The sequence below is a fragment of the Crocodylus porosus genome, unplaced genomic scaffold, assembly GCF_001723895.1.
Source record: "Crocodylus porosus isolate Cpor-Errol unplaced genomic scaffold, CroPor_comp1, whole genome shotgun sequence".
NCBI lineage: Eukaryota > Metazoa > Chordata > Crocodylia > Crocodylidae > Crocodylus > Crocodylus porosus.
In genome coordinates, this window is record NW_017728931.1 from 67,215,590 (window position 1) to 67,231,360 (window position 15,771).

Genomic DNA, 15,771 nt, shown 5'->3' on the forward strand with positions numbered 1-15,771 from the left:
AGAAGGAAGTACTAAGCCTTTTTACTATATTAGAATCCTCTTCCCCTGTTGTTTGTTAAAGTTTCTACTTATAAACTTCCTTTTTGTGATTTAGTTCACTGAAGAGTTCCCTGCTAAGCCAAGCTGGTCTTCTGCCATAGTTGCTGGTCTTTCTGCACATCAGAATAGTTTGTTCCTGCACTCTCAGTAAGACTTCTTTAAAGTGCAGCCAGATCTCCTGGACTCCTCTGTTGTTCCAAGCAATCAGTTGCATCTGTGGCCCCTTCTTTTTAAGGGCACTGTTCATGGTAAGCCTAGGTTCATATTCCCTAAATGCAACAAATAAGCCTGTGGCACGCAGTGACAGAGTGGATACTGAAAGGGAGACAATACTGGGTATAACCATATTTTTCCCCTGTTATCTCTCAGTTGCAACCTCCAGCATTTAATGTCTAGGGAGTTCTAATTTAGAGACTATATCCTAACACCCATGTTTCATAGCTACTGATGCACCTTTCTGCCAAGAATTTGTCCAGTCTCTTTTTGAATCTGGCTAAATTGTCAGCTTCCACAACATCTGACGACAGTGATTTCCACATTTTATTATACACTGTGTGAAAAAGAACTTCCTTTTGTTAGTTCTAAGCTTACTACCTACTTCTTTCTGACCCTTAGTTCTTGTATTGTAAGAGATAGTAAATAATAAATACCTATTTACTTTCTCTTTACCATGCGGAAGACCTTCCATGCCACTAGTCATCCTTGTTGCTCTTCTCTGTACCTCCTCTAGTTCTTCTATATCCTTTCTGAGGTATGGGGAGTAGATCTGGGCACAGTTTTTTAAGGTGTGAATGCATTATGGATTTATAAAGGGACAGTATAATACTTTGCATTTTGTTTTACAATTTCCTCCTTAAGAATCCCTAATATTTTGTTTGCCTTCTGATGGTGACTGAGCACTGAGCTGATATTTTTAGTGAACATTCCACAGTGAGTCGCAGACCTTTCCTGTGTGGTAACAGGTATTGCAGAACCCATTATAGTTTGGATTAGTTGTGTTTATATACATGACTTCACACTTATCTACACTGAATTTCATTTTCCATTTTGTTACCTGTTCACTCAATAGTGCTGGATCCTTCTGTAGCTCCTCACAGTCTGCCTTTCTCTTTACCACTTTGAACTGAAGATGCTTTCATGAACTTAGGTGATTATATATGTGTTCATAATATTTTAGGGATAAACCTGTTTGAGAAAAATGGATTGTCAAGCTTTTAAAGCACCACAGTATAAAAATGAAACAAATATTCATTTGTAGATGTTACATAATCTTCCTGGGGCATATAGTCAGTGAAGACTCTACCCCATAAAGTGTAAGTAGCATGGAGTGGAAAGATACCATAAACTCTGAAGTACTACAGAGATTTGTAGATCTATGTGGCTTCTACAGAAGATTTTGCACTGACATTTCAACTATTTGAGTCTACTCCTTAAAAATGCACATTTTTATTATTATATTGTCTAGAAATAGTAATGGTGTAAAGATGACAAGTTTAACAAAACTTGTAAATACTGATTTCCTTGGGCATTGTTTTTATTCCAAATTGTCTATGTAGCCAAAGGTTTTCTGCATTTTACAAGTATATCTAGAACTGCTGTATATTTTGACTCATCTATAGCAAAAACACAATTTTATTTTGTCCTTTAATAAGAGCTCTAAAAATTCTACCTTCTTTTCCCATTACCATTTACCTCACTGAATAATTATTATGTAGTTATTTCAAGACCATCTTACTGGTCAAAATACTAAGATTTCTTGCCATTAGGTTTGCATCAACTGCTTTGATTTTATTCTGATAAGTCTGTATTTATACTTTTAGACTAATATATCATAAAGATTTATCCTTCCTGAAATCTTAAGGAAATTTCATTGTGTTGTATGCTTAATTCTAAAGCAAGCATTTTGCACATCTGGTAATTGCAAAAACATCATCTGGCACTAGAATAACAGATTGTACTATCTGTGAGCTTTTACTGTGGTTTGAAGGGTTGTCATCTAATCTGGCAGCTAGTCATATGCAGTGATGAATCTTGGTTCTCTGAAAAATTATTCTTTTCTATTGTACATAAGAACCTGCAACAATTAGAAGATGTAGTTTTGCATGAGGCGATTCATTTTTGGGTGAAGCTTCCTCCTCATTGCCCTAATCTACCCAAGGACATCAATGACTTTTTTATTATGGGAAGAATCTCTAGAGAAATTTCACTAGGATTTTAACAATTTCCACTCCTTTATCAAATTAACTCTTGAATACTCCACCCAGCAAATTCATTTCTTAGACACTACACTGAAGGCTTGCAGTGACCAGATCACCATCATACTGTGTTGGAAGCTGAATGACCACTGAAGCTACCTTCGTGCTTCCAGCTTTCATTCTAAGCATGTTTCTAGGTCAGTCTATCATCTATAGCCAAAGTCTGCATTAGAAATTTGTCTGCTCTGATCTGTAGTGACCTGGGATGAGCACCTTAAGGATCTGGAGCAGAGGTTCCTACAGTTATAATACAATCCACAAATTATAGCCACTCATATCAACTAGATCCAGATTCAGACATGGCAGCAACCTGCTACAATGCTAACCCCAGGTCAAGGACAATACTGTCCCTTTGGTTGTTACCTACACCCCCTGGCTTGAAACACTTTAGACACATCATTAATCCTCCAATCCCTTCTGGAAGATGATGACTGTCTCAAAGTAATCATGGGGGGCAAACCTATCCTAGCTTATAGGAAGCCCTTCAGCCTCAAGTGGCATTTCTCAAGCAACAGGCTAACTGATTCTCAGCCTCACTGAAGCACCAGACTTTATCCCAACATTAGTACAGACCACATCAGCACTGGACCAAATCATGCAGATTATAATCTCCAAGTTTCATTCACTTCCAGCTCTGCTAATGTCATTTATGCCATCACCTCTTTGCAGTGCCTCTCTGCTGTCTACATTAGACATATGGGATGATCTGTGTATGAAAGAATGAATGAACAATGATTTGACATCAGCTGCAGAACACGACTCAGACTTGTAGCAGAATATTTTAACCCAGGGCAGGCAAAATATGGCATGCAGGCTGAATCTGGCCCACCAGGTGATTTCATCTCACCCACTGGCACCCACAGATTAACTCTACCCTACCCAACCCACACACTTCACTCTCACCCTTGTGTGTGGGAGGGCCCTGGCACCAGCTGCAGCTGATGAGGGACTTGCTCAGCTTTCCCACCCTCCAGCAACTCCTTGAGTCCCTGATGCATTGATCACTCTGGGCAGCAGGTAGGGAAGCTGCATCTGCATGGGAGTACAGAGCTTGGGGCTGATACTGGCAGAAGCATGGAGCCTGGGCCCCACACCCAGCAGGGTGGTAGGAGCGTGGAGCTTAGTGAAAAGGGTGTGGGGGCTTTGAGGTATGTGGGCCCCCCTTATACCCACTCATACCCCCTCATACCTCCCCAATGTTCCCTTATGGTGCACAGCCCCTGCCACTGTTGGCAGCAGGTGGCAGGCCCTCTGAGTGTCCATGACCTGCACAGGCAAAGCCACCTGGTGACATGCAACTCCAACCAGTTCCAGGAGCTGCAGGTAGTGGCAAGGAGTGGAGCCAAGTTCGCCCACTTCTATCATGTAGGGTTTATGCATCTCCCAGGACTCCAGTGGAAGTGGTGGGGAGCCCTGCTACCTGCTGCCCACTGAAGACCCAGGAACTGTCTTGTGACAGGGAGTGGGGAAGGCATCCAGCTCCATCACTTGGGGCTTCCCCAGGAGTGGCACACAAGTCATGGGGGCTGCACAAGATCCCTGCATGATACAAGCAGGCTGGTCTGGCTCTACTCCTTGCCACCATGTGCAGCTCCTGGAACTGGCTGAGGCTGTGAACAGGTGGATAGCTGTGCCAGCAAGAGCAATGAACACCCCAAGGGCCTGCCACCTACTGCTGCAGCTGCTGGTGACGGGGGCTGTGCACCACGGGGAGGGCATGTGGGGGGAATCCCAAGACCCTCCTCTTACATTCCACAAGAAATAACACACCCATACGCTGCCCACATCCCCCATAACTTCCTTACATATACACACATTCTGAGCCCCAGCCTACCTTACAATTGCCACACACAGAGCCATACTCCCTTCACACCCCACCAAATACCGCCCACTCCGCAACCACACGCCACTTACTCCCCCCCACACCCCCCTCACACAATGTACAAGAGTAAGATTTTATTTTTTAGTTATTTTGCAATCATTTCTATATACACTACAAAAACACACATAAATAGGGACAAAAGTATTTTTTGAAACAAAATTAAAACATGTTGTAGTAGAAGTTTGAATTTTAGTATATGATTTGGTTTTTGCTGGTTCCAAGATGGCAACTCCCCACCCCCAAAAGAGTACTTTTGGGGGCAGGGGGAAAGACTTCTGGTGGCAAAGGTCATGTGTTAGGGGTTTGGAACTTCTGGTCCCAAGATGGCAATCAGGGGCAGGGCACCTGTTAAGGTGGGGGGCCACTGTTGACAGCTCACCAAAACTCATTACACAGCCCTCCAGCCAAAATATTGCCCACCCCTGCTTTAACCTCACTGGAAACTCCATCACTGTCCTGAGTGGCTGTTCTTAGGCAGCAAACCTTTAAAAACTGATTTGTATGAGAAACTATGAAACAAGAAATATAAACAGACTGGACTCTCAAGTTTGTTTTAAAAAGAGGCTGTGGAGTCTCACTTCATTGTCTAGATTAGCCTTTTGTTCCTATGGTTTTATTGCTTGCTTGGTTGCACTGCTCACGATGCCTCCCCCAAGCCCCGCCACCTGCCAAAACCAGCAAACGAAACCCCCCCAAAAAACTCTCCACCCATTTTACTTTGTTCATAAATAATTAGCACTAAAACTTCTTGTGCTAATAATCTATACTATTTAAATATTTTCCAGGCCTATATACGAACAAAAGAATTTAAAAAGCTCACTTAAATCAAGCCCCAAAAGTTTTTGTTTTTTACATGGTGAAACTGAGAACCTGAGATTTTTCAAAGGATTTGGCTGGAAGTGCTGCTGTTTTGAGGTTGTCAAATTTGAGCTAAAAATAAATATATATTCATTCATAAATCACCTTTACTTTCATTTATATGACTTTTCTTTTCTCATTGACTTTATTACCTGTGACTGTTGTTTTTCAAAGGCTATCCTAGCTTGACAAGCACAAATTGAACATTTTTCTTGGTGGTTGCCTGCTCCTGAGTTCAATACTTTGGCGGATTTGTGCTTAGGTTGCCATCGTGAATATTTCAGATTGTCTACAGCCAAGAAACTGATTTAACATTTGAAACTAACTCATTTCTTTCCAGATGCTATTTAATTATGGCAAATCAGCCCAGATCTTCAAGATGTAGTTTAAGGAAAGGAGTAACGGGTGGGGAGGGAAAGCGGTATGAATGCAAAAAACAAACAAACAAACAAAAATCCCATATGGAATTTAGGTGTTTTGGTAAATTTTGCAATTCAATTTTATTTTTGTATAAATTATAAATATATTTTACAATCAGTACAGTTTAATTTTAGTTTTCCAGATGCCTATTTTGCATGGAAATTGCAAATTTGGCACTGTTTACAGATGGGTTGTTTTAGGTTAAATCAATAGTCTTATGATCAATTAATATCTTCAGAAAAATGTTCTGAACTTTTAATCGTTTTTTTGGAATTAATTAAATTAATGTAATCTCTTATGTAGACCTCATCAATGTACTTGATAATGTGGGTAGTTGAAGTAATGTTTGGACCTGCAGTTGTTTGATTAATATTGTCTAGCTTTCCATGTAATAGCCATTTCCATGTAATAATCCATGCTGTGATTTGCTTTAAAGTATTTATGCTTGGTTTGATGTTTTCAGTGATTGTTAAGGTAAGTGTTCTGGATGCAAATGAGGATTTTATGTAAGATCCTCTCATTCTGTGCTGAAAAATTCCTAGGTATTTTCATCTTTTATCTAAGGCACCTGTCTCTTATGATCTCTGTCAGTGGTTATTACTGGTCTGAGGCCTCTTACCAGGATCCTGCCCTGGCACTCTGTTGCCAAAACTGCTTTTAATTCAACTTTGAACTATACACATATCATTACTTTACCTTAAATTCCATTTTCCTATCAGACCATAATCTCCCAGTCCAAATTGTCCACTTTTCCCCCATCATGCACTTTACTGTGTTCTAACCGATCAACATCAGGTATTTAATTTCCATTTCCCTATTATTTCCTCCATCTTTATTGAATCTTTCTATGCCCTACCCTCCACCCTGGGTTCTTTTGCTACTGATCCCACCACAGTTTGTTCCATTGCTTATGTCATTATCCAAGTATTTCCCTCCTGCATCTGTGAGTATTTTTGGAGAACGACTACTGACCATCCTGACTTCCTCCTTTGAAAAAAAAGTGTTCACTCTGACTCTTTTTTTCAGCCTTGTGTTTTTACCGAGCAGAACTATTTCACCCTCTACCTGACTCAAAAACAGGCAGTCTTTCTTTGGAACTAAAAAGATTGGTTAATGGTATTGGTCTGTAAAGGGTGAATGATTGATATGATTAAGTAAGATTAGCTTATTTTGCCTCAGGACGTGGCAAGAAACTTTGTAGGCTACTGGAGTGGGTGAATAAGTTTACTAAACAGGAAAACATTAGAGGGAATTTGAAAAAAAAAGAGTAGGTAGGGCTTGCTTTCTTGGTGTAATTAAAAGCTTTGCCATTTATCTGAAGCCAAAGTTGTGTTCATGTATATTGTACAAGTTAGTGGAAATTCTGAAATAAAAATGTAGGTTAGAAGGACAAATACAGCAATTCTGGGTCATCTCTATGCCCCTTTCAGTTGTTTTTGGACAGCTAGGTTTTAGAAACATCACTACCAGAGACTGAAGGTATAAGGGACCTGGTCACCATAAATCCAAAAAGGAAACGAAGGAGAAGGTTTGGCAGTTTGAGAATAACAGAGGCAAGAGGACAAATTACTATTCAGATAAGCAGGCTGGGCTAGCAGTGAGTACCATGGAGAAGAGGACCAAGAAAATTTCATATGGCTACAATTTTCCAGGACCTCAATGTGGAAATGTGGATGAGATCTTTGTGTTACCAAGTTGAACAGAAAGCAGAGGTATTGCAGGGCGCAGCTGTGCATAGCTGTTCATCTAAGGTATTGGCCCAACAAGTCATCTCACACTGCCCAAAGAAGATGGATTATTATTGTTTGGAAATTCATACTAAGACAGTTAGTAAGAGTATTCTGTAGAGGACAGACAGACAGCAGTACAAGCCTTCCTAGACCCAAGAAATGAACGATGACCAAGGGCCTTGACACACATTACACTTCAAGCTGCTCAATGCTGATCAGTGTTAGTGCTAATTTGAATTTGGAGCAGTCGCACCTAAAGGTTAAAGCTTTCTCTGCCTGTTCCCCACCTATATAGCTGTGCCTTGCCACTAGAGGGCTGATGAGCAGGGACCTGATTATGAGCTATAGTTGTGAGTTGCTATAGAGCTGGTGAGCCAGGACATGCTTCTATAACTGGTCTAGGTTGTGGGTGTATGAGAGAGGAGTTGGAGATGGGCACTATAGGAATATGAAGCTGGGAAGCAGAGAGTTGATAGGATGAAGGTGGGTAATGAAATGGGAGATAAAAAGGAAATGGGGGTGGGGAAAGGGAGGTGAAATGAAGCAAGTCAGACACTGAAGGATACAGTAAAAAAAGAAAAAGAAAGAGGAAGTAAATTAAAGAAGGTCTTATGTTTTAATAAATTGGTATTTAGGATAGGGGAGTATAGGGAGTTCTGGTGACACTTGCCATGGTGGCTGGGTGGTAGGAGTGGTGAGGGAAGACGCTTCTTGTGGGGAAGCCACTGTCTCTGCCCTAGGAGGGAAGCTCCAGCTCTGTGGGGACCCCATCTTTCTCCCTACCTTGTTCCCCCACTTCTTAAACCCCACTCCTCGACCCATCCGTGCTTTGCAACTTGGATAGCTGGCATATTCTCTGCAGATTGTTTGTGTGGGTTGGCACTCCTGGGGGTGGGGCAAGTCATACCCATGGGGGCAATAGGGGGAGTTGGCTTAGTGTCAGAACCCTCTACCAAGCAGTTGAATTCAGGGTGTAGAAAGTTTGTCTACACAGAGCAGGAGAGTGGAGGAGGGGACACTAGGTTGCTGGAGGACTGCAACTTGGGCAACTCATCTGTGAGGAGTTGTCACACAGCTGGGTAATGTGGATCAGAGAGAAACCTGCTTTCTACCTGGAGTGGTATAGGTGTAAGCAGCCTAAAGTGTGCTCAAAACTAGTTTCAGATGCTAATGTGCAGACAATCCGGGGGTTAAGGGCTTCAGGAGTCACCTAAAATTAATGTGCAACAAGGCCTGGAGAATGGACAGAGTTCTGAAGGATTCAAGTGAGTTTCTGTTTTTACAAAGGAAAACTAAAGACAAAAACGTTCTGAAAATGAACTCTTGGCTTGGCAAATGATGTAAGATGCATAATTCTGTTTTTGTGGAGATTGGTCTACATCCAAAGAGAGAGGGGAGAACAGAGCTTAACAGTTCAAATGACCTCTATCTCAGTAAAAGGGAAACCAGCCAATAGTTTACAAAGAAAGTTAAATTACTAACCAAAGGGGAGATTGAAAAGGAAAAACAAATTTACAAACTGTTAGTACAAAATCAAGATCCTGAAAACAGTTAAGCAAGTTATTGCAGGGCATGAAGAAGAAAAATTCTTTAATTACCTGTTTACCAGAGCTATAGGCCTGGGTGATAAACCAGAAAAATGGGAATTGATCAAATGCAACCAAAAGTTTCACCTAATTGCACCTAGTAGCAATATTTTAATGGTCAAAAAAGCATTTGAATGGTTAAAGAAATGCTTATAAGCTATCTTGGAAGAACTGCATGAGAGAAAAGAGGAGAATGCTCACACCATGTCAAAAAACATTATCATTGCTGATAACTTGAAAACAAATGTACTATGCTCTAAGCCTCAAAAATGAAATATTATTTGAATTCCTAAAAATGAGAAATGACGCTATCTTCATCAAATCTTGCATCAAATTGGGAATTCTATGTTAGACTTCCTCTTGACACTTGAAAAAGAATTGCTCAAGGATCTAAAAGTTAATAATCACTGTAATCCCAATTTAATTGTATTAATTCATTATGTGCATTATATAAAGTCCAAATCTGTATGCCAGAAGTGGTACCCAGGAGCTAAGAATTATTGAAAAGTGATAAGGGAAGCAAAAGAATAAAAGGAGGAATCTGTGGCAACAAAGAGAGGTAAACTTGTTAATAATAGCAAAGAAAAAGCAGAAGCATTCAGTAACTGTTCCAAGTGATCCACTCATAAATGAAAATTATATACTAACCATTCCAAAAATACTCCAAAATGTTAAATAATAGGTTCTAACATTAGACGCTTTTAAACTATCGCCTTTGGATAACTTGCATTGAAGAGTTTCAAAAGACTGGTAATTGAATTCCTTTGGACTGTGAATGTTGATTTTTTCAATAAGCCCTGGAACACTGGAAATTCCAGAGGAGTGAAAGGAAACTAACCTTTTGCCACTATTTAATAAGGGTAAATTGAACAACTTGGATTTCAGCCTGGTATCAGTCCTGTATAGCATAATGGAAAAGATGATAGACTCAGTTTATAAGGAATTGAAGGTGGCATTATACAATTAATATTAATCAAGTCAGATTTATGAGGTTTTGTCAAATTAGCATAATAATGATCAACTTTGGTGGGATTACAAGCTTAGGTCAATAAAGGTATTTGTGTTGGTTTAGCATACTTAGACTTCTGTAAGGTTTTGACTTCATGCTATGCAGCATTTTGATTAGAAAATATGAAATTAATATGGCAAACATTAAATGCATTTTAAAAGGCTAACTGATAGGTCCCAAGATGTAATTGGAGAGTCATAATCAAGCAGGTGTTTTTCTCAGTCAGTGATCCTCAACAAAGGTGCCATGGCACCCTGGGGTGTATTGAGATGCTCTCTAGGGTGCTGCAGAGTGCCACACAATGTTAGCACTGTTAGGTTTGCAAACATTATTCACAAGATAAGCTTAGCAATTTCAAACAAAACATCATAGCTTTGGTCTTTCTGGGTTCTTTACAGCAGAAAAAAATGATCCGATTATTTTTCTATAGGCAAAAAAGAGTCAAAACTAAGAACTGGTATTTTCCAAGGGGCACCACTAGTCTTTCCAGGGGTGCCTTGAGTCTAAAAAGGTTGAGAACCTCTATTTCAAAGACTGGAGAAGTGAATAATATGACATCGAGATAGACCTCGGTAAACTGGAAATAAACAATACTTATTTCAATATAGCCAATTTAATTTTGGAATCTTAAGTACTAAGAATGTATGTAATAAGAATATGATAGTGAACTCTATCCTTGGAAGAAATTACTCTGCTGGGGAAGAAATGAATGCTTGGGTAGATAATCAGCTGACCATGCGGTCTCAGAGTGGTGTCATAGCTAGATAGCTAATACAATTCTTGAAGGAAAGGATTTTTGAATGGGGACATTATTTTACTTCTATATCGTTCACTGATGTAATTCTGTTGCAATATTTGCCCAATTTGATGTCCAGTTTTCAAAATGGATAATAAAGTGAAGATAATTCAGAGAACCCTTCAGGCTTCTTCTGCTTTTTTACAATGTTGTTATCTGATGCTTTATGGATTCTTGAAGCCTCTCCCTGTCTTTTCTTCCTCTTTTTATTGATATCTTCTCCTCCATTCATTTTTAAGTTAACTCTGTTTGCTCACTTGGTATCTTTACTCTTTCACAATCTACCTATTGTAACTTTCAGCTTAATACTTAGTTCTTTGTCTACCTCTTGACCTTCTCCTCTCTTGCTATCAGCTAAAACTTAACATGGTTGAAAGTGATTGGCATCAAGGAATTTATTTATTTAAAATCCATAAATATAACAGCTGCACCTCCAAGTATGTCATTGCCCTTCTTTGCAGAAGATTCTTTTATGTCATTGCATTATACTATATTACTTAGAATTCTTCTACAAAGCATCCTCCTACAGTTTATTTATTTGAGAATCTAATATGGTATGGTCCAGAAAATTGGAGATGATTTAGTTTGGTATTCTCTTACCTTAAATCAGAAGTTGTCAGCCTCTAAGAGGGGGCTGGAAGTGGCATCTGAGTCCTAAGGTATGTGGGTTGTTGGGTATTCCACCAGGAGATGGGGCAATTTCACTTCACCCTGCCTGCACTAAATCCCTGTTTTGCACTTTTCTACTTGAAGGAACAATAATTAGAGCTGCTTCAGTCCTTAATAACTTTCCACTGATTTATATCTAATGCACCTTTCATGTTTCCCATGATAGTCTGTTGCAGTTACACCAAGTAATACCCATCTGAAAAATATACATGCATGTTAGGGTTGCCAACCCTCCAGGATTGTCCTGGTATCTCCAGGAATTAGATATCAATCTCCAGGAGACGACTGACAGGCCCTGAGAGATAAATGAAAGGACATTCATTAAAATAAATATTAAATGTTGAATCCAATTTCTACAGTAGTCCAGCAGGTTTTTAAAATGTAATAGTCACTTGAGTTTGCCTTCCTGACATAAAGTCTATGCACTGTGATCCGTAACTGATATATGCAAGCATGTAGGCACGTTGGTGTTGTGTGTCACGGGCAAGTTGGCATTCTGGAAACAGAGTTGGCAGCCCTAATGTGTGTGAGTCAGCTAATCTTGGCTATGACCCAGAAAGATACCAAGTTTGAATTGAGTTTGGGATGAAGCAATATCAGCAGCGAACCTCCAGGTACTTTGGTCCTACCTAGCCTTTCCCACTGGCTCTCAGTTCTCTTTACTTGTTTTATGCAGTGTACATTGAAAGCAAATGAAACAGGAAACCTACTACTTCTAAGCTAATAAAGTAGGACAGTGGTCAGCAACCCATAACGCAAGGGCTGTGGACATGAGGCTTCAGTGGCAGGAACTTTCCCTGTGCTGAAATGGAAAAAAAACAGCAATGGCACTAGGTGCAGGGAGAGTAATAGAAACAGCAGAAACTTAGTCCTAGTGCCCAGCCACCAGCCCAACTTTGAACTGACCTGGGTCAATCTGGCCTACAAATTCAAGAAGCCTAAGCCTGAATTGATTCAATCTTTGCAGGTTACTCTAACCTACAAAGCTTGAAGTGATTTGGAGGTGGATGCACATTCCCTTTTCATTCCAGAAATGCAGGCACATGTCTGCAGTGATTCAGGCTGGAAGCCAGGAGGTCACTAGAGCAGTCCTCCCTTCCCTTCCACAATGCTGAGCTGGGCGGTGGGGGGAGTACAGCCCTGGCAGGATTCTCCGATCAGGGAGAGGTATAAACACTCACCCTGGCCTGCACTGCCTCAGGCTGCTCAAGGGGTGGGATTATTGCCAGACCCCAGGCTAGTACTCTGAGGCAGGAGGGTATGTGCAGTGCATCTGTTAGTGATACTGAGCTTTTAAATCAAACCTGACAGGGATGCAGACCAGCCAGGGGGATGATAAAACCACAGTGTTAACAGTCCATCAGCAAACCACTGTGCTATGAGCCCATCAGCAAAGCAAAAGGTTCTGTCATTAGTTCAAGCTCACAAGGAAAAGCTATAAGAACTGTTTCACTTGGGGGAGAAGACTGAGGGGGAATTTATTAACAGTCTCCAAATATCTGAAGCATGGGTGACTGGTGCCGCCCAAGTCTTGGGGGGGGGGCACCAGATCCCCAATAGGGGGAGGGGTCCCCCAATGGCCAGTCACCAAACGCAGAACCACCACCAGAGAAACCCAAAGTACACTTCTGGTTTCACAGCTGGAGCTTCCAGGGGGTGCACATCCAATCTCAGGAGGTGCATGTGCACCCCCTACACGTGACCAGTGACCTGAAGGACTATTAAAAGAGGCTAGAAAGAACTTTTTCTCTGTGACTGTAAGGGACAGGCCTAGGAGCACTGGCCTCAAATTGCAACAGAGGAAATTGTAGTGGGCAATCTCTAACTAGCCTGGTCACCTCTTTTGGCTATAAGGATGGTCAGACATTAGAACAGGCTGCTCAGAGAAATTGTAGAATTTCCATTTCTGAAATTTTTAAAAACAGGTTGGACAGACACTTGGCTGGGATAGTTTAGTCGAGGATGATTCTACTCTGGGGTGGGCAAAATATGTCCTGTGGGCCATATCTGGCTCACCAGGCCATTCTATCAGGCCCATGGGGCTCATAGAAAATTAAGAAAATTAATATGCATCTGCCCCTCTTTGCCTGTCAAAGATGACAGTATACAGGAGCACTAGGATCCAGGGGAGCTGGCGGCATGACCCAGCAGTTGCAGCTAGAAGGCCAGGTCAGCTCTGCCTCAACCTCACCCCTACTGCCAGCCAGTATACCCCCAGCTAAGAAGCCTGTTTGTAGCAGACACTTCTGACCTGGGACCATAGGGCTGTTCCTGCCTCCCTGCACCAGAGGGAAACTCAGATAAGGAGGAAGGTGGGGAAGGGAGGTAGGTAAGGACTGCAGCTCATCGCCCCAGTCTTCAGGTCCAGGCTTGCCAGCTCCTGTGGTCCTGGCACTGCAGCCAGAAACCACATGGGGCAGGAGCAGCCAGCAAGAGGGTGAAAGAGCATGGAAATGGCTGGAAAAGACTGGAGAGGCAGTGACTGGGCACACAGAGTGCAGCAACAGCTGGACAGGAGTGCCAGGCCCATGCCACTGTCCCAGGGCCAGCACTGACAGGGTTACCCCCCCCCAACTCCATAGAACCCCTCCTCCACCCTGGATCCCCGCCAGTGCTGGTCCAAGAGCACAAGAATGGGCCCCATGCTCCTGTTCAGCTGTTGCTGCACTCCACACACCTGCTTACGGCCACTCTCCCACCACCTGCTAAAGCCATTTCCCTGTTTTCCTGTCTACAGCTGTCACAGCTCTGACACCAGGTGGTTTCCAGCTCCAGCGCTGAGCAACAGGACTCGGCAGGAACCAGTCCAGGTTGGCCCAGCCCCTGTAATTCTCAGCTGGCTCCATGCAGTGCCAGGTGGGCTGGTCTGGTTCCTGCTGTGTCCTGCAGTCTTGGCCATGCAGCTTGGACATGGTGCTGGAGTGGTGAGTGGTGGTGGTGGTGGGGGGAGACAGAGAAGTGGCATGAGAAGGGCAGTAGTGGGGGAAAGTGGTGGTGAGTGGGAGCACGGGACCCATGACAGTGCTCCAGGGTCAGAAGTAGCAGGAGTGTGGAACCCAGGCTTGGAAGAGAACTTGTAGGGCTCTGCCTGCCACATGTGGGGCAGGCTGTGGAAAAACCCTCCCCCTCCATGCATTCCACAACCCTCCCCAGCCACCCTCCCCCAAGACAGTCACAGCTCCCCACAAAACCCCTACCCACCCACACCTCACACATAGACACACAAACTCACATGATCCCCCACCTCACATAGGCACCCCCCCACACCTATCCACTGACCAAAAAATACACACCCACACCTTCCCCACATATCCCACACCCACAAACCTATATCCATTTATACCCTCCCACAATATACAAAAGTAAGACTTCATTTTAAGCTATCATACTATCACCTCTATGTATGCTACACAAACGCATGTAAATCAGGACAAAAATGCTTTTTGAAATGAAATTAATTAATGGTATAGTACATGTTTAATTTTTAGAACATAATTTGGTATTTTTCTGGTTCTGAGATGACAAACCCCCTTGCTGAAAGGAGTACTTCTAGGGGTGAGGGGCTGGGACTTCTTGTGGAGCAGGTCAGGGGTTAGGGGCTGGGACTTGCACCCCAAGATGGCAGCCAGGGGGTGGGGCTCCTATCAAGGGGTGGCCCACCCTTGTGGCCCCTTGATGGGTTGCCAAAACTTGGTAAGTGGCTCTCCACCCAAAATAATTGCCTGCCTCTGTCCTACCCTGAGCAGGAGCCTGTAGTCAATGACCTCATAAGTTCCCAACCAGTTCTGTTTTCCTGTGGTCCTAAAACAACTTCTTTCATGGCTCAGCAAAATCAAAAGGTACTGAAAACCTCTTGCTTTTTATATTGAAATAATTGATCTGCTTGGCTGCCTACATATTGAGAAATTGTTTTACCAGATTGTAACTCAAAATACTGTTTGTAGGGATAATTTTTCCATAACCCTTTGGCACTGCACATTTTTACATGCTGAAACACACTTTTTTGCTTACAATTCTCCTTCATTTTCAGATGCATTATTAATACCACAATCTTATAGTCAACACTCTCCCTGTGGTATAAACAAAAAGATACTATAGCTTCATAATTGAAAATTCCATAAACTCCCCTGAAAATAAAATGGAATTGCATTGAATATTTAATGAATTCTCAAACAAAATGATGTATTTTTATTTTTCTGATGCTTGCCCAGATGAATGAATCTTTTTTGGTATGTTTATCAAAATAAAGAAAACATTTTAGTGGAAAATAAGTGGCATAGAAGTTAACGACTGGTGAGGTTAGCTATGTTCATTGCAAGAAAATACATTAATCTAAAGCAGCATATTCACAAAGGGTTTGTTTATGTATGTATTTGCATTTCTTGATGCCTTATTAGTGACTTGAGTGGAAAGCTTCCAAAGGATTAATTGCTTGGTTTTGCACAAGTTCTTTATTTATCATCATTAACAGGCCTGTTTGAAAGATCTTTTTCATGGTATAATGTATCATTTACTGAAATTCTCTTT